Raw genomic sequence first — 22,786 nt, 5'->3', positions numbered from 1 at the left:
CACAGAGAGATTAAGGACCTTGAACAGGGCCACACCAGAAAGTAAGAGTAAACTCACACCAGAGATTAATAGAAGTCTGAACTCCTATCCCATCCCAGTCTTTTGCTTTTTCTCACTGAGATGTGAGGTCTGCTCTTTGAGAACTTCACCATGGAAAAGAAAGGCAGACAGTGGAGTAGACCAATGTGTACAAGGTTTCTTGGGAGGACGGCAGAAGAAATTTATCTTGTAACTAACTGAATGCATCTGGACCATTTAAGATGGAGAAAATCATCTCCATTAATAGTGCTAAGTAAGGACAATTGAAAGTCATTATTCTTGTGGGTTGCTGGGTTGTTGAAATAAAGCTGACATAGTAGCCGCGGGAGAGACTATTGAGTAAAACATGTATGGACCAAGAATCAAGAACCAAGTTGCTTAATATCTGGACTTTATAAGTGGGGCATTTTAAGGCACACCAACTTAAGAACCCTCCTTCAGCTCATTGTCAAGCCAGTTGTCAACCCTCAGCTGACAGATTGGTATTTAGAAAGAGAGGGAGAGAAGTCATGTTGCTCCAACCCCATTTTCATGGTCAAAAGACATGGTAACAACATTGACTAGAACACGCTCTGCCTCTGGGGAACAGGAAATGGTTGCTGTGTGTTTGGGTAGGAGGAAAGGGTTTGGAGGATTACTAATTTTCATAAAAGGCCTTGCAAGGTTTTATCTTTATGTTCATAAAGGTCTCTGACTTTTTAAAAGATGCACTAAAAACCACGAGATCCAATTCTTCACATATCAAATTTTCAAAAATGCTAATGAATCTGAAATGAAAACACTGGTAAGTGTATGATGGAACGTTCCAATTATTGCTGGTGGCAGAGTTAATGGGTGTGACCTTTCTGGACGGCAGTTTATCAAATATATACGAACAGTCTTAAGAAACCTGATGTCCGGGGCACCTGGGTGGCTCAGTGGGTTAAGTCGCTGCCTTCGGCTCAGGTCATGATCCCAGGGTGCTGGGATCGAGTCCCACATGGGGCTCTCTGCTCAGCAGGGAGCCTGCTTCCCTCTCTCTCTCTCTCTCTGCCTGCCTCTCTGTCTACTTGTGATCTCTCTCTGTCAAATAAATAAATAAAATCTTTAAAAAAAAAAAAAAGAAAGAAACCTGATGTCCTCTAAACAGTAATTCCATCCCTGAGAATCGACCATAATAGAGTAATCCCAAATATTGCAGAGGGCTTTACACTCAAAGAAATTCATAAAATTAAAATTGTGAAAAACTAAAACAGAATGGTTTATATAATTCTTATGATTGGACATAGCATATTCACTAATTAAAATATATAAGACTAAATATTTATGAAGATTACATAAGAACATGAAAAATGCTGATGGAATTATAAGTGAGGAGAGTAGGATATGAAACTATATAATTATGTATTTGTGTATTTGTAAGTGTACATATTTTTGCTAAAGGGTTAGAAGAACAAGACCAAAACTGTGAGAAAAAATAGTTGAAGGTAGCTGGTAGGAAGATTGATGATTTCTGCTGCTTTGTTTCTACTTGTCTGAATTTTCAAGTCTGTTCATGAATGTGTTTTGAATGAAAAAAGATAAGTCAAATGCAGTAACAATAACATAAATAACAGTGTCATTTTAATCATCAGAAAGAAAAGGGTACTGTAATAAACAAGCCTGAACTCCTTAAGCCCATTCTCATTAAGGCTAAAGAGAAGTTCCAACCCTTGAAAAATGCGATTTAATGTTCTATTGGAGCTGCTCTAGGAATAGCTTTCAAAGGGAAGCTCATAATAGAACCTAAAAGAAAGAAATGTTCTGGATATGTAACAGAGTTTGGTTTATTTGGAATAAGTTGGCTCAGAAACTGTTCTGATTAACCTGCATGGGCAAGATGGAATTTAAATTTGGTTATATTGCATCCATCTCTCATTTTCTCCTGGAAACAAACAAACTTAACTAACTAATATTGTATTGGGAAAGGGTAAGGGTGGGAAAAGTCAGGAGAAATTTTTGTCCAATGTGTTTTAGATTAGAGAAACCACTAGACTACAGCCTCGAAGTGGAATTAGTCGTTGACACAAATGTGCCGTTTTAAAACTATTTCTGGTGCAGAAGCAAAGGTGTGTGTGTATGCCAGGTTTTCTCAGCTTCTCTTGCTTTGCTCTGCTTTCACTTGGACTAGGATTTGAGGTAGGAGATGGCAGTCAGGTCCTCTAGTATGTGATCCACTACATAGGATTAATCCTGCCATTTGCAAAAACATGGATCAACCATGAGGGAATTATACTGAGTAAAAGAAGTCAGAGACTAATGCTATATGATATCACTTATATGTTGAATCTATATAAAAAAACAAACAAACAAATGAACCCATAAATACAGGGAACAGATTGATGGTTTCTAGAGGTGTGTATGAAGGGTGAGGGCACAAAATGGATATAAGTGGTCAAAGTTACAAGCTTTCAGTTATGAAATAAATAATTGTAATGTACAGCATGAGAACTAGAGCTAACAACACTGTATTTTATATTTGAAAGTTGCTAAGATTAGATCTTTTTTTTAATTGTTATCCTATCTTTAGTCTTTGTATAGTATACCTTATAATTAAAAAAATCAATAAACTTAAAAAATAAAATAGATAAAAATAAAAAAGATAGTAGATCTTAAAAGTTCTCAAATGGGAAAAATACAGCTATTTGTGGTGATGGATGTTAACTAAACTTATTGTAGTGATCATTTTGCAATATGTACATATATCAAATCATTATGTTGTATACTTGACGCTAATACAGGGTTACATGCCAGTTTTATCTCAATTAAAAAAAGGTAAGGAATTAGAAAAGCCAAAGTAATAATACTTTGAGATAAATAAATCTGACTTACACTGATAGACTCACAAGATACTCTATATAATATTACTTTTGTTAAAAAGTATCTCTTATACACTTCTTTTCCATCCACTATTCTTTTTTTTTTTTAAAGATTTTATTTATTTATTTGACAGAGAGAGAGAGATCACAAGTAGGCAGAGAGGCAGGCAGAGAGAGAGGTGGAAGCAGGCTCCCTGCGGAGCAGAGAGCCCGATGCGGGGCTCGATCCCAGGACCCTGAGATCATGACCTGAGCCGAAGGCAGCGGCTTAATCCACTAAGCCACCCAGGCACCCCCATCCACTATTCTTTATTATAAAATATAGCCAGATACCTTCAAAGGATTTTGGACATTTTCAAATATTAGAAGATAGACACATGTAATAGATCAGATCCCCATATTTTTGCTCTTCATTTTCTGCATTCCCGGTGAGAATTATGTTATGGGAATTCGTACATTCTGTCTATAGTGACACTATCTACTATTTTTATTTTCAAACTTGACTGCTGCCTTCAGCATTGTGCAATGTTTAGCTAGCATTATATTTTGGCTGTGGCTGTGTCAGGAATTTCTTGTGTTATACATTATTGCAATAGATTTTGTTATTGATTCCAGATATGTTTATGTGTCTTTCTTGTTCTCAGTTTCTGGAGGTTAATCTGTCTAACATTGTTCCTTTTCTTGCAGAAAGGAATCTGGGAATCCCTGAGAGTTGGATAAAACTGGCACCCAAAAAAAGTGGGAAAAAAAAACCTGAATGAAATCCTTGGAAGAAAAACTATAAATTGACTCAAAACCTTTCTTAGGTCTGAAAAATCTCAGACAAATTTTTGAGTATTTTTTATCTATAGTGTCTTTACATTCTTGCTGAGTAAAACAAACAAAAAAATGCAAGTAAAACAACAACCACAAAATCACTATTCAATGATACGTTCTTCAATGAATAAAACATTACATAGGCATCTCAACTGAAACTAGCTCTATATTTGGCCAGCAAAATAACAGCATGGCAAAAGTGGATAGTGCAGTAGCGTAGCGGGCAACATTTTTCTTGGTTAATCAGTATGATGGGCAGCTAGACATGGATGGGTTTATCTTGAAAGTTTTTCCAGCCAAACTGGTTTTCATAACAAAGGCTCTATTTTAATCCTTGTCCCAATATAACCTAAACAGTTTTATTTATAACTCCTATTGTTTCTTCAAAATTTTAGTTGAGCAAAGATTTTTTTCCTATCAGATTCAAACTTGGCAGATCCCAAAAGGTTTATGTTCACTGTAAAATAGTAACAGTTACTTTGAGATAAGACAGCCTCAGCGCAAAATTTAACAATAATCCAGTGTAAGATATTCATTAGAATTTTGGTTTTTAATCCAGAGTAAGAGGCTCAGGCCTGTAGATAGTAAGCTGGGGCATTTGGGGAGGAGAAAGAGAAGCTTATCAGTAACCTTCCTGGACTTGGACTTGGCGAGCTGTCGTTTTGGACCATGCCAACATTAAAGGAAGGAAGGAAGGGAAGAAAGGGAAATAAGGAAGGAAAGTTCTTTGCTGCTGGTGGCTGGTATCTTCATAAGCTAGCCTCTCACTCTGGTCCTCGGGTGGGTTTCTGGCTGATGCTTTCTTCTGTGGGCGCCCTGAAGACCCCTCAGTGGCAGCTCTCATAGCATGAAATAACATCTCTCCTTCTGCCCTCAGCCCTGGTGTGGAGATAGCCTCCTCTTGGTGCTGCATCCAAGCCTTTGTGCTCCCAGCCAGCTCTTTCCCCCAGAGCCCACATTTGGTCCATGGGAATCAAACATTTCTTTGATTTTAATATTAATGGAACTATAGCTCTTTGCAAACATAGCCATGTCATCTCCATTTCCCTGAAATAAACCACTCTAACTTTCTCAGCCCATGGTCTCTCTCAGTTATGGAGAGTTTCAGGTCCCTCCATGGGCTCTGGCTGCAGCCCTTACTCTCATTGAGATGAGGAACAACAAACTCCTCTTTTCCCCTTGGGGAGAGGATGTGGGGCTCAAGCTCAGCTCTTTCCATGGAAACATTCTGCAAAATATCTTTTTCATTCTCTGAATAATTCCCCCTGCCCTTTTTATATTCTTGATATGACTGAATAGCCCTAGAAGTGTAGAACCAGTTTTTGTACATTTTGTTTGTGAATTTTGCATCCTCTCTGGCTCCTAGCTTTAGCATGCATCACGTTTTGTATTTTGTTGCCTGGACCAAAACCCCAGTTAACACACTGTTACACCAATGTCAACTCCAACAGCAGTCCTGTTAGTTAGATCATGGCCTAACATTGCCAGAAAAGATGGAGAACAACTATTTAAATTTAAATTTCAGATAAACAGTTTTTTACTATGTGTATGTCAATGCACTATTGGAGATAAGTAAACTGCTTGTTTATCTGAAATTCAAATTTATGGGCATCCTGAATTTTATTTGCTAAGTCTGGCAACCTTCTCTTAGTCAAACCCTTTTAAAGCTACTGAAATACATTTTAATTAACATTTTATTATCTACAGAGCTGTATGTATGTATGTACTTATGTCTTGCATGTCCAATTTGGATAATTATGTATAACCTCTGCTGGAGACCCAAAATAACTGTTCAGAAAATATGTTCTAATGACAATATGGCTCTGTTTCTGGGCGTGTAAGATTTGCCATCTTCCTGATGACTAATTCGTCTTGTACCTACACATGTTTAATGAATCTCGAGGGTAAAGATCATTTTCTCTTAGCCATGTTGAGGCCTAGTTTTGGGAGGGTTATAATATGATGAAAAGAATTGTAGTACAAGGAATAAGCTGTTTGTTCTACTATTAAACACTTGTTGCAGTTAACTATTTTTCAACTCATAAATGCTTGTTATTTATAATGTGTCTTGTAAGGAGTTCAAAGTGTATTACAAAAGCATCCTATTAAGGCTATCTGATTCCACTGTTGATATTATTAGACATCATGGTATGACCCTGCTTTTAATGATAAACAAATGGGCTGAACAACGAGGTTCCAAAAATCAGAGCAAGAAAGCAATTTACCAAATCAAGGTTTCTACTCAACATTTTCAGTTCACCTCATGAAATTAATTTAATGGCACAATCTTTGGAGAAGGAGTCATTTTGTAAGTTTTATGTGTTTTCAAGATTCTGGTTTGGTGGCAGAAGGAGAAACAGAGGTTTTCTACAGTAAGATCTCTGAGGCATGTTTAGAGTATAGAGAGCCTGAGAAGACTGTGGGTGGGTGTTTCATGGAGGATGTGAGCCTCCTTAGTTGTGGATTCTGAAAATTATAGCAGAGGATGCAATGGTGGAAGAAGAGGATTTATGGAAATTACCTGGGTAGCACTTTAAATATATAACAAGTGTTTCTGATTAAAGGTGGTAAATTGATTATTATCCTTTCCTCGACTGAAAATTTATAGCATTACCACTGCATACTTCACTAGTTTATTTTAAAACTTAAAAAGGACAGAGCCTTGGGTGCCTGGGTGGCTCAGTGGGTTGGGCCGCTGCCTTCGGCTCGGGTCATGATCCCAGGGTGCTGGGATTGAGTCCGGCATCCGGCTCTCTGCTCAGCAGGGAGCCTGCTTCCCTCTCTCTCTGCCTGCCTCTCTGCCTAGTTGTGATTTCTCTCTGTCAAATAAATAAAATATTAAAAAAAAATTAAAAAAAAAGGACAGAGCCTCAATGAAGATTATCTTGTATCTGTGAGAAATGCTTAGGATGGAATGGAAAAGAACTACCTGAAAAGAAGTTAATGTGGAAAAAACTCCATAAATCATAAACATAATCTAGTTATCTTATACCACCAAAAATTCTAAATAAGCTAATGGTATCATGTCATTGGATAAAATATTCATGTAGTCTTGGTCTGTAATAGTGCATTCTGGTATGATCATCTCTGAACTCACTTTGGGGTATATCATATGTAAGAATGCATAATGTTTATGTGAGGAAGAGAAAACTTAAGTAACTTAAGTGGGACATTCTAGCTGTCTTCAAATATTTAGAATGCTCCCTCATGTAGAAGATGGATGGACTTAGAATAGTTGCAGAGCATAACCATAGCATCAATTAAGAGAACTTACCAAGAGTCACATTTCAGCCTGTACACTAGCTAACAAATAGAACGATCTAAAAACGAAAACTGGCTTCTCTCTTTGGTCGCAAATGGCCTGTTAAGAAAGAGCATACTTAAAGCTCAGATGATAACCTTTCAAAAATAGAGAATAGATGGTTTTAGTTCAGATCTCTCAGTTCAACGCTATGATTTCATAATTCTAGATATTCTCAACAGAGCATGATATTAATTAATTAATTAATTGAAGTACTTGCCATCTTTAGTCATTGTCCTGAGGGTATGCACTCATTCATTCTTTCACTCAGAAAATATTAACTAACTACAGGTATCAGGCATTGTTAATGGCCCCAGTTTTTGCCTTCCTCGAGTGATATGCTAAATAGGATTATATGAAAAAAATTATATGGTAAGTGGAAAAATGATACATGTTCAATTTAAAAATAGAACCAGGAAATAGGATGGAGGAGTCCTAAGGGAAGATTTGCAATTTTAAATGGGGAAGATCTTGTTAAGAAGACTATTATATTTGAGTGAAGCCTGGAAGGGGATGAGGAAGCAAACCATTTGAATATCTAAGGAAAGAATGATCCATGGAGAGGGAACAGTAAGTGCAAAGGCCCTAAAACAAAACTTGCCTTTGGTTCTGAACAGCGAGGAGACCCCTGAGGCTGGAGGCAAGTAGCACAGGGGAAGGTAAAAGGAGTTGAGATCTGAGAGGTAATAAGGGACCAGCTTTTGTAGGGCCTGTCAAGTCTAGGTTGAGAATGTGCTTTTTCCCCTGAGCAAGACAGGCAGCGACTGAAGGATTTTGGCAGGGAGCAACATGCTGTGGTTTACTGTGTGATTTATAGAGAAGGGTTTTGGGAATAAGGGAGACAGTTGAGATAATAAGGAGGCTGTTGAGATAATCCAGGAGAGAGAGGATGGTAGCTGGCCCCATGCTGGTCACAGCAAAGAGGAAGAGACATGGCCAGAACCTGCATTTATTTTGAAGGTAGAGACCACAGAATTTGCTGGCAGATCGGATGTGGGGTATGATAGAAAGGAGGGATTAGGATGACATCATGGAGTTGGGCCTGAGCCCGAGGAAGGACTGAATCAACAAGAAGACTACGAAGCTTTGGGTAGATGGGAGGGATATCAGCAGCCTTCTAAAAATTATCCTTTTAATCATCTTAAAATGCTTTGAGGTTATAATCTCCATGCTACAGAAGATGAAACTGAAATATAAGTTAGGAAACTGGGCAGCATTCAAAGCAAAGGCAAGTTCTGAACAAGGTACCTGACCTGGACTTGTCCTCCCAATAATTGTGTTATGATGTCATTTAACAGACCTGGTCCCAACATAGCCCATGTTCCTCAGCAGAGAGCAGATGGCACAGGCTCAATAACAAAAACTACCACTGAGTTATGGGACTCTGAGGAGGAGACTGAAGGTATAGGAACAGGAAAAGACCAAAATTCTACTTTATACTGTCAGCATAAACAAAGACTCCTCTCTCTCACTGGTTTTTACTGAGGAAGAAAAACGTTTTGAGTAAAGAGACTTTTCTCTGGTTAGCTAATTGTTGAATTTTTTTAAAAAATCCCAATTTTTCTATTATGGAATTGATTTTGTGTCATTTATGTAAATTGAACATGGTGATACTCTTTTTTCCCCTGAATAAATGGTTTAACTTTTATTTTTAATCTCCCTGGCTGTTAATTTTCATCATGATAACTAAATTTTGTATTACAAACTCAGCCATGTTCCCTTTTTATGAATATTAAAGGCAATTTGAAAAGTATAGCAAAGTATTTACATAATCAAAGTCACACTAGGAAGTAACCATGAATGGTATTTCAGTACATTTGCTTTTCATAATCCCTTTGGGGTTTTTTTAGTACATATTTGTAGATACCATATATGACAGATATTATGCAATTTATATAGTTTTGTATTATGCTTTTTCACTGACATAATATGACAGTTCCCCCAGGTTATTAAATTCTTTGTGAATGTAATATCCATTCATAATTCTTTGAAGCATCCCTTGTTGTTGAACTGACTTAAATTTTGTCGTGTCTTTTTAAAAAGACTTTTACTAATATTGTTAATATTTTCCAAATACAACAGCTTGTGTTTAGAATGAAAACATATTTTGGATTTCATGCAGTCTGATGTTCCAGTTATGTTGTTCCCTCTAAAAGAGCCATTGGTGAGAGAAAAAACTTGAACTGATAAAGTCACTTTGGACCAGAGATCTATGGTCTTTGAAAATTTGATTTGTTAATGCTTTTTTTCCACATGAAGAAACTTTGTCACAGACAACACTTAAAAGCAGGCAAAGAAGTGATGGCTCCATGCCAATATTTGTAATTTTGTTAGTTTTCTTAGAACTTTTATAGGAAGCAATAAATGCAAGCTTCTCCAAATAACATTGTGAACTTCTATTTTATTTTAATGATTCCTCTTCACTAAGTGGTGCTTAAGTGTTTAATGTTTTTTAGGTATTAAAAACTAGCTATTTATGCATTCTGTGATGAGTACATGGGGATATATTGGTAAATTTCAAGTTTCGGGGATTAAATTTGCTAAATGCTCTGGAAATATCCTCAGTGTTTTCTTATTTTTAAAGAATATATTATAATATTCATCTCTATTTCTACCTGGATAGATTCTTGCTTTGAGTATAAAACAACTGCAATAACTTTGTGATCAATCTATGATGATAGTATGTGCCTAGTTTATTTTTATCTAGAAATACATAAATCTATATCTCAGCAATTTTTATGAAATTATGTGTGGTAGCCCATGCTTAGGGTCAAATTTATAATATCCAAAATACAAATTTTACCTATTTAACCTGATTAAACAAAGGGATATGCAGTTAATAGCAAATTATATTTTTAAAACTGTGTAAGTAGATGACCAATTTTTAAAAAATGATTGTGAAAAAAATATATCTAACATTAAGATAATTCTGAGTAGAATTTAATCTTCATGATTTGTACATTTCTTGAATTATAAAAGATTTAAATTATAAAAATCAACTGCTCTTGTAGTGTGGGTGTTTTGAAATTCACTAAAAACAAAACAAAAACCCCAAACAACAGAAAACAAACAAAACAAACAAAAACAATCCAAAGAACCCAAGAATATTAGAATTGAAAGGGTCTACAAACTGTTGTATAAAATTACTAGATGACTAGTAACTATGAACATACTTAGAAATAGGTTTCAGGTTGTCTGACCTCTAATTCATCTATTTTTTCCTATAGCATTCCTCCTTATGAGGCATAGGTTTATAAATAAGACTTAATGTTAGCTCAATCAGCTTCTTGTCCAAAGATCCCAAGAGAGAAATGACATTACCAAGATGGTGATATGGATCATTCTTGACTTCACTCTCTTTCAAAAGAACAATAACTATTCATAGAAAGACACTACTGAGAAAGTCTTAGAACACAGGAGTTAGACTGAAACCCCACTGAAACTCAAACTGAACTTATTGATAAAATACTATCTCTGCCATAGTGAATTTGTAAAGACTGGAAAAGGAGACTCCTTAGTCAAATATACAGATACCAATGTAAGGAATCAAGGATCACACACACACACACACACACACACACACACCAAAACAAACAAACAAAAAACCCCCAAACAAAGCAAAAAACAAGTAAGTATGGACCACCAAAGAACATTAATAAAGTTTTAATAACTGACCCAAAAGATATGGAAATCTATGAACTGTAAGAGAAGGCATTTAGAATAATCTAAATTTAGAATAAATTTAAAGTTTAATAAACTAGAAGAACACAATACACAATTAAATGAAATTAGGAAAACTGTGCATGAACAAAACAAGAAGCTTAACCATGAAACAGAAACCATCAAAAAACAAACAAATATTACAGTGAAAAATACAGTGACTGAACTGAGAAGCTCAATACAGAGCTTCAAAAGCAGATCTAGTTATAAAGAATCAGTGACCTAGGAGAGAGGATATTTGAAATTGTCCAGTCACAGGAGCAAAAAGGAAAAGAAAAATAAAAAAGAATGAAGAAAGCCTATGGGACTTATAGGACACAACCAAAAGAAACAATATCCACATTGTGGGAAATCCAGGAGAAAAGAGAAAAGGACAGAAAGTATATTTATAGTAATTATAGCTGAAAACTTCCCAAGCATGTGAGAGAAATGGACATTCAGATCCCTGAAGCTTAGAGGACCACAAATAGGGATATACCAGGACACATAATTAGATTGTTAAAAGTTAAAAAGAATGTTGAAAACAACAAGAGAGAAGAGACAAGTTACATACAAAGGAACCCCCATAAAACTATGAGCATATTTCTCAACACAAACTCTTCAGGCCAGGAAAGAATGCGATGAGATATTCAAAATACCGAAAGAAAGTAAGTGTCAACCAAGAATTCTGTATGCAATGAAGCTGTCTGTCAGCAGTGAGGAGAGATGAAGATTGTCCCAAATAAACAAACCTGAGATAGCTTATCACCACTACACCCATCTTGCAAAAAAAAGTAAAGGGAATTCTTTGAGTGGAAATAATGGATGTTAATTGACATCATAAAAACATAAGATAGCATAAAACTCACTGATGATCCTAAATATGTAGTCCAACTAAAATTCTATAATATGATAACAGAGGTGTGTAAATCAATTACAACACTAATTTAAAGTTTAAAAACAGTAAAAATAACAATACTTACAATAATGTTATTGGTTTTACAGTGTAACAACATATAAACTGTAATATCAATAACTTAAAATGTGAGGGGGAAGAGAAGTAAGTTTAAGTTTAGGAATGCTCTCAAGGTTATTTTGTTTGCAGTCCAAATAGGGTTTTATAGGTGGTGTCTGGGTAGCACAGTTGGTTAAGTGTCCAACTCTTGATCTTGGCTCAAGTCAGGATCTCAAGGTTGTGAAATTGAGTTCCCCATTGGGCTCCATGCTAGAAATAGAGCCTGCTTAAGATTCTCTTTCTGCCCCTTCCTGTCACTTGTTCACTAAAAAATAAAATAAAATAAATAGAATATAAAATAAAATAGGGTGTTATAATTTTAAGATACCTTACATAAGTCTCATGATATCCATAATGGGAAGACCTGTGGTCATTATACAAAATAACATAATAAAGAAGTCAAAGTGAAAGGACACAAAAAGATATCAACACATTCACAAAAACCACAGTAAGAGTAGAAGTAAGAAACAATGTATCTACAAAATAGCCAGAAAATAGTTTATGAGCTGACAATAGTAAGTTCTTGTCTATCAATAATTACTTTAAACATAAATGGATTAAATTCTCCAATCAAAAAACACAGAATGGCTAAATGGATAAAAAACAAAACAACAAAATGAGATCCAATGAAATGTTGCCTACAAGAGACTCACTTTAGCTTTAGATGCAGATAGACTGAGAGTAAAGGGATGGAAAATAGATAATTCAAGCAAACAGTAACAAAGCCAAACAAAGCAAAGCATAACAACAAAAAACAGAGGTAGCTATACTTAGACAAAATAGACTTTAAACTAAAAATGGTAAAAAGAAAGAAGTTATATATATATATATATGGATGTATGTATATATATCCATATATATATATATATGGACATATAGACAGATAGATAGAGATCAAACCATCAAGAAGATATAACAATTATAAATACATATAACACTTGTGTACATAAATATATAAAGCAAAAACTAACAGAGCTTAAAGGAGAAATAAAGAGCAATATGATAATAGTTAGGGACTTTAATACCCCACTTTCAAAAATGGGTAGATCATCTATATAGAAAATCATTAAGGAGACATCAGATTTTAACAACACTATAGAACAAATGGATGTAACAGACATATATAGAACATTTTATCTGACAACAGAAGAATATACATTCTTCATCAGTGTGCATAGAGCATTTCTTAGGGTAGATCATATTTAGGCCACAAAAACAGTTTTTCGAAAAGTAAATAAAACTGAAATCATACTAAGTTTCCTCCCTGACCACAATTATTTGAAACTAGAAATCAATAACAGGACAAAAACTGAAGAATTCACAAATATATGGAAATTAAACAAGTTTCCTGAATAATCAATGGATCAAAGAAGAAATTAAATGGAAAATAAAAAAGGTGTGTGAGACAAAAATGAAAACACAACATGAAAAAACTTCTGTCACACAGCAAAAAACAGTCTTAAGAGGAAACTTCACAGCAATGAACCCCTACAGTAAGAAACAAAGTTCTCAAACAATCTAACTTTATACCTCAAGGAAATGAAAAACCTGAGCCCAAAGTTAGCAAAAGGAAGGAAATAATAAATATTAGAGCAAAAATAAATGAAATACAGAAGAGTCAAACAAAAAAAGATTAACAAAGAGTTGATTATTTGAAAAAATTAACAAAAGTGATAAACTTTTAGCAAGACTAACATTAAAAAAGGGGACCAAATCAATAAAATCATAGAAGAAAGAGCAGACATTACAATAGATAGCACAGAAAAACAAAGGATCATAAGAAGGTATTATGAATAGCTATATGCCAACAAATTGAACAACCTGAAAAAAAAAGAAAAATTCTTAGAAGCATACAACCTACCAAGACTAAATCAGAAGGAAATAGAAATCTGACCAATTACTAATAAGGAGATGACAGGCATAATAATTTAAAAAAAAAAACTTCCAATGAAGAAAAGTCTAGGAACAGATAACTTCACTGGTGAATTTAACCAAACATTTAAAAGAGAATTAATGCCAATCCTTCTAAAATTCGTCCAATAATTCAAAGAGTAATTTTATGAAATTAATATTACCCTGATAGCAAACCAGAAAAGGACACTATAAAACAAACAAACAACAACAACAAAAAAACCTACTATGGGTCAATATCCATGATGAATGTAGATGCAAAAATTCAATAAAATTACTAGCAAAATGAATCTAGCAGCACATAAAGGATAATTCACCATGATCAAGTGGTCTTTACACCTAGGAGTTAAGGATGATTTAACATACCTAAATCAATGTGATACCTCATATTCATAGAATTTTAAAAATTATATTATTGTCTCAATATACATAGAACAAGCTTTTGACAATATTCAATATCTGTTCACAATAAAACCTCCAGACAAATTGGGTATAGAATGAACAACTGCAACATAATAAAGGCCATATATGGTAAGCCTACAGTTAACATCATACTTAATTGTAAAAGGCTGGAAAACGTTCCCTCTTTGACCAAAAACAAAATAAGCATGCCCACTCTCACTACTATAATCCAGCATAGTCTAGAAACCCTAGCCAGAAAAACCAGGCAAGAAAAAGAAGTAAAATCATCAGAATTGGGAACGAGGAAGTTAAACAGTTTCTACTTGCAGATGACATAATTTCATACATAGTAAACCCTAAGGACTCCACCAAAAAGTTAACCTAAAAGACAAATTCAAAGAAGTTGCAGAATATAAAATTAACATATAAAAATCAGTAACATTTCTACACAGTAGAAACATTTTTTTGAAAAAGAAAATGATTCTATGCACAAAACTAAAAAAAAATAATAAAATACTTAGGAATAAATCTAATGAAGTGAAAGACCTCTACATTGAAAACTATAAAACATTGATGAAAGAAACTGAAGAAGACAAAAATAAATGAAAAGGTACCTGTGCTCATGGGTTGGAAGAATATTCTTAAGGCGTGCCTGGGTGGCTCAGTCAGTTGAGTGACTGGCTCTTGATTTAGGTTCATGTTATGATCTCAGGGTCATGGGATCCAGTCCCACATGGGGCTCTGTGCTCAGTGGAGATTCTACTTGAGATTCTTTCCATCTTCCTTTCCCTTTTTTCTCCCCCTGCTCAGGCTCGCCCTGGCTTTCTCCCCCCACCCCACCTCTCAAATAAATAAATCTTTTAAAAAAAGAGTATTGTTAAAATGTCCATACTACCCAAAGCCATCTATAGATTGAATACAATCCCTATCAAGATTCCAATGGCAATTTTTTCAAAAGTAGAAAAAGAGGGGCGCCTGGGTGGCTCAGTGGGTTAAAGCCTCTGCCTTCAGCTCAGGTCATGATCCCAGGGTCTTGGGATCAAGCCCCCACTGGGCTCTCTGCTCAGTGGGAAGCCTACTTCCTCCTCTCTCTCTGCCTACTTCTCTGCCTGCTTGTGATCTCCATCTGTCAAATAAATAAAATATTAAAAAAAAATGGTAGAAAAAGAATCCTAAAATTTATATGGAACCACAAAGACCCAAATAGCCAAAACAATCTTGAGAAAGGAGAATAAAATAGGAGGTATCATATTACCTGATTTCAAACTATAATATAAAGCTATAGTAGTCAAACAGTATGGTACTGCCATAAAACCAGACACATTCTCCAACAGAACAGAACTGAGAGCCCAGAAATAGACCCATTTACATACAGTTAAAAAACATGATAATCAATTTTAGAATACTCAATGGAGAAAAGACAGTCTCTTCAATAAATGATACTGGGCAAATTGGATATTCACATGCAAAAGAATAAAACTAGACCCCTATTGTTCTTTTTTTTAAAATTTCTTTTCAGCGTAACAGAATTCATTGTTTATGCACCACACCCAGTGCTCCATGCAATACGTGCCCTCCCTATTACCCACCACCTGGTTCCCCCAACCTCCCACCCCCTGCCCCTTCAAAACCCTCAGTTGTTTTTCAGAGTCCATAGTCTCTCATGGTTCATCTCCCCTTCCAATTTCCCTCAACTCCCTTCTCCTCTCCATCTCCCTATGTCTTCCATGTTATTTGTTATGCTCCACAAATAAGTGAAACCATATGATACTTGACTCTCTCTGCTTGACTTATTTCACTCAGCATAATCTCTTCCAGTCCCATCCATGTTGCTACAAAAGTTGGGTATTCATCCTTTCTGATGGAGGCATAATACTCCATAGTGTATATGGACCACATCTTCCTTATCCATTCGTCCATTGAAGCACATCTTGATTCTTTCCACAGTTTGGTGACTGTGGCCATTGCTGCTATAAACATTGGGGTACAGATGGCCCTTCTTTTCACTACATCTGTATCTTTGGGGTAAATACCCAGTAGTGCAATTGCAGGGTCATAGGGAAGCTCTATTTTTTTTTTAAAGATTTTATTTATTTATTTGACACATCACAAGTAGGCAGTGAGGCAGGCAGAGAGAGGGGGGCAGAATCAGGCTCTCCACTGAGCAGAGAGCCCGATGAGGGGCTCGATCCCAGGACCCTGAGATCATGACCTGAGCTGAAGGCAGAAGCTTAACCCACTGAGCCACCCAAGCACCCCGGGAAGCTCTATTTTTAATTTCTTAAGGAATCTCCACACTGTTCTCCAAAGTGGCTGCACCAACTTGCATTCCCACCAACAGTGGAAGAGGGTTCCCCTTTCTCCACATCCTCTCCAACACACATTATTTCCTGTCTTGCTAATTTTGGCCATTCTAACTGGTGTAAGTTGGTATCTCAATGTAGTTTTAATTTTAATCTCCCTGATGGCTAGTGATGATGAACACTTTTTTAACATCTGATAGCCATTTGTATGTCTTCATTGGAGAAGTATCTGTTCATGTCTTCTGCCCATTTTTTGACATGATTATCTGTTTTGTGTGTGTTGAGTTTGAGAAGTTCTTTATAGATCCTGGATATCAACCTTTTGTCTGTACTGTCATTTGCAAATACCTTCTCCCATTCCATGGTTTGCCTCTTTGTTTTGTTGACTGTTTCCTTTGCTGTGCAGAATCTTTTGATCTTGATGAAGTCCCAAAAGTTCATTTTTGTTTTTGTTTCCTTTGCCTTTGGAGACATATCTTGAAAGAAGTTGCTGTGGCTGATATCGAAGAGATTACTGCCTATGTTCTCTAAGATTCTGATGGATTCCTGTCTCACATTGAGGTCTTTCCTTATTTTAAGTTTATCTTTGTGTACGGTGTAAGAGAATGGTTGAGTTTCATTCTTCTACATATAGCTGTCCAATTTTCCCAGCACCATTTATTGAAAAGACTGTCTTTTTTCCACCTATATTTTTTCCTGCTTTGTCAAAGATTATTTGTCCATAGAGTTGAGGTAGACCCCTATTCTTCACCACTCACCAAAATTAATTCAAAATGGATTAAAGACTTATGTATAAGACTGGATGCTATAAAATTCCTTGGAGAAAACAGGAAAAAAAAAAACCTTTGACATGGGTCTTGGCAATGATTATTTGGATATGTATTATACCTAAAGCACATTTAACAAAATAAAAAAATAACTAAGTGGGACTACATCAAAAAGTTCTGTTCAGCAAAATGAAAAAACAACCTATCAGATGGGAAAAGATATTTGCAAATCATGCATCTGATAAGGAGTTAATATTTAAAATACACAAAGAATTCATACAACTTCATAACAAAAAGACAAATAATCCAATTAAAAATGGGCAAAGGACCTGAATAGAATATCTGGAATATTTTTCCAAAGAAAATATATGAATGGTCAACAGATACATGAAAAGTTGCTCGACATTACTAGTCATCAAGGAAATGCAAACCAAGACTACAATGAGATAGCCCCTTACACTTGCTAGTATGGTTATCATCAAAAAGACAAAGGATAACTCATGCTAGAGAGGTTGTAGAGAAAGGGAATACTTCTGCACTGTTGGTGGGATTGTAATTTGATCCAGCTACTGTCAAAAATAGAATGAAGTTACTTCAAAAAACTAAAAATAGAACTACCATATGATTTAGCAATTCTGCTTCTGGGTATTTATCAAAAAGAAATGAAAACATTATTATGTCAACGATGTATTTGCACCCCCTTTTCATAGCAGCATTATTTACAACAGTCAAGACATGGAAATAACCTAAGTTTTCATGAACGGATAAATGGATAAAGATATGATTACACACACAGACACACATACATACACTAGAATACTATTCAGCCATAAAACAGAAGGAAATCTTGCCATTTGCAACAACACGGACTTAGTATTATGCTAAGTAAGATAAGTTATAGAACAACAAAGAGCATATGATCTCATTTATATATGCAAACTAATAACAAAGATTTGTGGTTTCCAGAGATGGAGGTGGGGGAGGAGTAATGGGATGAATGTGGTCAAAAGGTACAAACTTCCAGTTGTAAGATAATTACTAGAGAGGTAATGTTTAACATAATGACTACTCCAGTTAACACTGCTGTATAGTACACTTGAAAGTTAAGAGAGTAAATCCTAAGACTTCTCATCACAAGGAAAACATCATCAAAAGGAAAATCTCTTTTTTCCTCCCATTCCCCTCCTGTACCTAAATGAGATGATGGATGTTAACTAAACATTGTAATCATTTCACAATATACATAAGTCATTACACTCTACACCTTAAATTTATACAGTGCTATATGTTGAATATATCTCAATACTGGGAAGAAAAGATGCCAAGGAAAATTTAAGGCTCTTACTTTGATGATATTATCAACTACTGTCCTAGTCTTCTAATTTTAAGATGCCACAATTTCTTTTTTTAAAGATTTTATGTATTTATAAATAATACTTAATTATTAATTATGGTACATAATAATTATATAATTATATATTATATAATTATATAGTCATAGTTAATAATTAATTATCATTAAACAAAAAATATTTTTTTATAAAAAATAGTGAGAATGGAGAGAGAGATCACAAGCAGGCAGAGAGACAAGTGGGGTGGGGGTGGAGAGCAGGCTCCTTGCTGGGCAGAGAGCCCAATGCAGGGCTCAATCCCAGAACCCTGAGATCATGACCTGAGCTGAAGGCAGAGGCTTAACCCACTGAGCCACCCACGTGCTCCGCCATAATTTCTTTAATAAGAATGGTCTAATTATAGTAGTTCAGAAAAAAAACAAACAAGCAAACACCATTACACAACTATTACATCATTACTTACTTTAGAAATAGTAACATGAATATTGTAGGTTCAAAGATATAATTACATGTACTCTTTTTGCAGGTACTCATTGGCTTGATTACATTTAGTCTCTGCTCAGGCACAATTTAAAAAGATAACTTATTGACTTATTCCAGTAAGAATGCTTCCTATTAAGGTGTGAATCCTCTAAATCTGTTGGTGATCCAGGATAGTAACTAGAGTTTCATGTGGGCTTTCTTTTACATGCCCCTCCTTAACATGTCTGAACAGGTTTACTCAAAACTTTATAAGATCAACAAAATAATTATTTGAAACTTAAAATCCACTTCTTAAAATATTCAATTTATACTTAACAGAAGCTTAAAGACCATTATTTCTTTCAGGTTGCCTGCAGCATTTTTCTAAGCTTCGGAAAGCAAATTCATGGCCTAAGTGCCACTCCTTATGGCTCTTCTACCTTTGACAGTCATGGAGCTAAAATATGGAGCTCATATAGACTGGCATATAAAAAATAGAACTCTAGAACTATTATCCCATTGTCTGAATTGGCTCTTTGGTTGAAAATTATCAACCATTTTCCTGCAACTGGTGAAGTCCCTAGATGGATGTGCTTAGAATGATATATCTATTAGAGTCTTGGTCTATTTGAAATACTCATTTTTTCTTAGTTTTGTTTCAGCCCCTGACCCATATGGTTTACTTCTATCTTCTACATCTGGGGCTCATTGAGAGCAGTGAATGTTTGCCTGCCATTGTTCAAAGCTCTTTTTGTAAGGGACATATGCTTTCTGTCTGAACTTCATGTATACTATCAGTTATAATTCTACTGCTCTTCTATTTACTATCGCTCAAATAGATACAAAAGGGGAGTTGTAGGAACTACAGTTCTCTTGTGTGACTCCTTCCAAATGCTCTCAAGTAACAAGAATGGCCCAAATACTTTTTGAATGAGTTTTGGCAAGAAGTATAATATTGCCTGTATCAAGAGCTGCTGGGAGACATTCTCTCACGATGGAAATTCTTTCTAAATCTATTTCCTTCATAGTTGTTGACTGTCCTACTTAAAACCAATAAAAACAAAAATAAATGTGAAAAAAACCCCACCCCCACCTAAACAAAACAAACTAACCTGTTGCCTTGTTGTCCTGCTTTTGCAAAAGGTCATAGCTTAGAGTTTTGCTTACAAGAACATGTGAAAGCACTCTTTCTTTATTTTAGGCTGTTTGCAGACCATGCAGAAAAAAGACTGGTCATAAGAAAGAGGTGATTCGGCACGCCTGGGTGGCTCAGTGGGTTAAGCCTCTGCCTTTGGCTCGGGTCATGATCTCAGGGTCCTGGGATCGAGCCCCGCATCGGGCTCTCTGCTCAGCGGAGAGCCTGCTTCCTTCTCTCTCTCTCTCTGCCTGCCTCTCTGCCTACTTGTGATCTCTGTCTGTCAAATAAATAAAATATTAAAAAAAAAAAGAAAGAGGTGATTCCAAATCTTGAAAAATGAAACAAGAATAAGTTAGTATAAAAATATTAGATGGGTCCATGGTAGTTCTCAAATTCTAAGTCCATGGAACACTGTTGTTTCTTGAGTTGAATAGATTCCAACAGAGAAGAAAATAAAACAATTAATGGTAGTCTTTTCCAGATGCTAAGAAAAGAAAGAATCCACAGACACGATTTTCCCAATTTTAAGCTATTTCAACTTTTTAATCTTTGCTGATACCATTAGGGTATAGTACTGCAAATGAGACCCACAATGAAGAAATTGCAAATTTAATCATTTGCTTTCCTTATGGACTTGTGTATCCATAACTATTTGTATTTTATACACTTATGGGGAAAAAGAGAGGTAGAGTAGGGGAAGAGAGAAAGAGATCCCGTTATTAAACAGGATTCTACTGTATATAGATATGTTCAAAACAGGATAGTTCTAATAGATGAATTCCATCAAAGAAAAAGTTACATCACTTTGTAAAGAACTCTCAATTTGTTACTTTGACATCTGAACAAGATTAAGTAAAACTATCCAGTAAGATTCACCCACAGTTTTCATTGCCACATCAGAGAATTCTGCTACCACCATAGTTTCGAGTCCTACTCTATCCCCTCCAAGGGCTTTCTGGAGAAGTTCAATTAAGAAATTTGTAGGCAATTTCTTCAGTTAGCAAAGTTCCCCCTCAGCACTTAGGAGATAATATTCTTCCTTAAGTGGTTTTTTTCTTGATGAAATGTTGAGATATTTTGTCACATAGTTGGTACATTTCCCGACTCAGAATGGCATTATTTCTCCTTGCCCTAGCAATTAAATCATCTTGGGCTTATTAATAACATCACGGTAGTCATGTTATTGCAGAAATGTAGAATGAAAGAAATGAATGCTTAGCTTTTGCATTTTGAAATAGATTTCTGAAGTTCAAGACAAGGTTGATAATATTAGGCTTAGAATTTTGAACTACAAGAGCTGGGTTTTAATATTTTTCAGAAGCAGAAATTTCAAAGCACGAAGTTCATGCCAAAAAAAAATGGTTACATTTTTTTCAATCTTTTTTTTCTTTAAATACGGAATGCTTCACGAATTTATGTGTCACCTTGCACAGGGTCCATGCTAATCTCTGTATCATTCTAATTTTAGTACATGTACTGCCAAAGCAAGCACTCATTTTTCTTAGTCTAGACAAAAATCCTTCAAGTTGGGCTTAGGAGAAAATTAAAAAAAAAACTTCATCAGAGTGAATGCTGGGTGTGAGTGTCTAAGATATAAGTGAGTTATGCTAATCCCCACAAACTTGGGTAAAAACCCAGAAACCTGGGGCACCTGGGTGACTCAGTGGGTTAACCTCTGCCTTTGATTCAGGTCATGATCTGAGGGTCCTGGGATCCTGCCCCACATCTGGCTCTCTGCTCAGCAGGGAGCCTGCTTCCCCCTCTCTCTGCCTGCCTCTCTGTCAAATAAATGAATAAAATTGTAAAAAAAAATCACTCAGAAACCTGGGCGAGACAGAAAGGAAACTCTTAGATGACTAGCTTAAATTTGAAATGGCTAATTTTAGAATCGACTAAATCAGGTAGGATAGGGGTTTGAGTTGATTTGTAGAAAACTAAGGAGGCACGTTATCTTTATATATCTGAATATTAGGACCTGGTAATTTAAATTAGCTAACATATACTTGATTTCTTCCTATTTCTATTATAGAATCTTAATGGGAAATGATCCTATCTTAGGGTATAGAATTACTTTTTAATTAAAGATTCACTTCTTAAACCAGGCTGTAAAGCAAAATCATTTACAATGAGAAGTAATTCAAGGGACGCCTGGGTGGCTCAGTGGGTTACACCTCTGCCTTTGGCTCAGGTCATGATCCTAGGGTTCTGGGATCGAGTCCTGCATCGGGCTCTCTGCTCAGCGGGGAGTGTGCTTCCCCTCTCTCTCTGCCTGCCTCTCTGTCTACTTGTGATCTCTCTCTCTCTGTCAAATAAATAAATAAAATTTTTAAAAAAGTAATTCAAGAAATTCCTCAGACCAAGCATGCAATATAATATACGGTATATTTATGCAATGAATCCCACAAAGGCAGTTTTCCCTCCAGGACTAGAGAATAGCTGTTTCTTTTGGTGACATAAGATTAGGCTGTCTGTTTTGTGTCTTGAGATACTTAGGTTGCAAGAAACTCCCAAAAGAGAGGCTCATGGGACTGGACATTATGTGAGGAAGATTCATTCCTTCCACCTGCCACTCTGAGGCACTGGATCATCCAGCAGAAAGAGCTTTTCCCACATTGTTTATTTCTCTCTTCAACAAACATGCTGGCACTCACTCTCTAAACTTACTCTTGTATATTTGAAAGAATTGTATATGAACAACTGGACTCTTGTGTTCATTCTTGAATTTTTGATCTGGACATTATGGC

At 35.6% G+C, this 22,786-nt stretch overlaps 1 non-coding gene across 1 annotated transcript; it reads right to left on the bottom strand.

Annotated features, from left to right (window-relative positions):
• Positions 1 to 21,431: 21,431 nt before the first annotated feature.
• Positions 21,432 to 21,534, bottom strand: LOC123928349. Its single transcript, XR_006815673.1, has one exon. It is a non-coding gene; the product is annotated as a U6 spliceosomal RNA (small nuclear RNA).
• Between the last annotated feature and the right edge of the window lie 1,252 nt (positions 21,535 to 22,786).

This window comes from Meles meles, chromosome 1 (genome assembly GCF_922984935.1).
Source record: "Meles meles chromosome 1, mMelMel3.1 paternal haplotype, whole genome shotgun sequence".
In the NCBI taxonomy this organism is placed as follows: domain Eukaryota; kingdom Metazoa; phylum Chordata; class Mammalia; order Carnivora; family Mustelidae; genus Meles; species Meles meles.
This window is presented reverse-complemented; position numbering and strand designations above follow the sequence as displayed.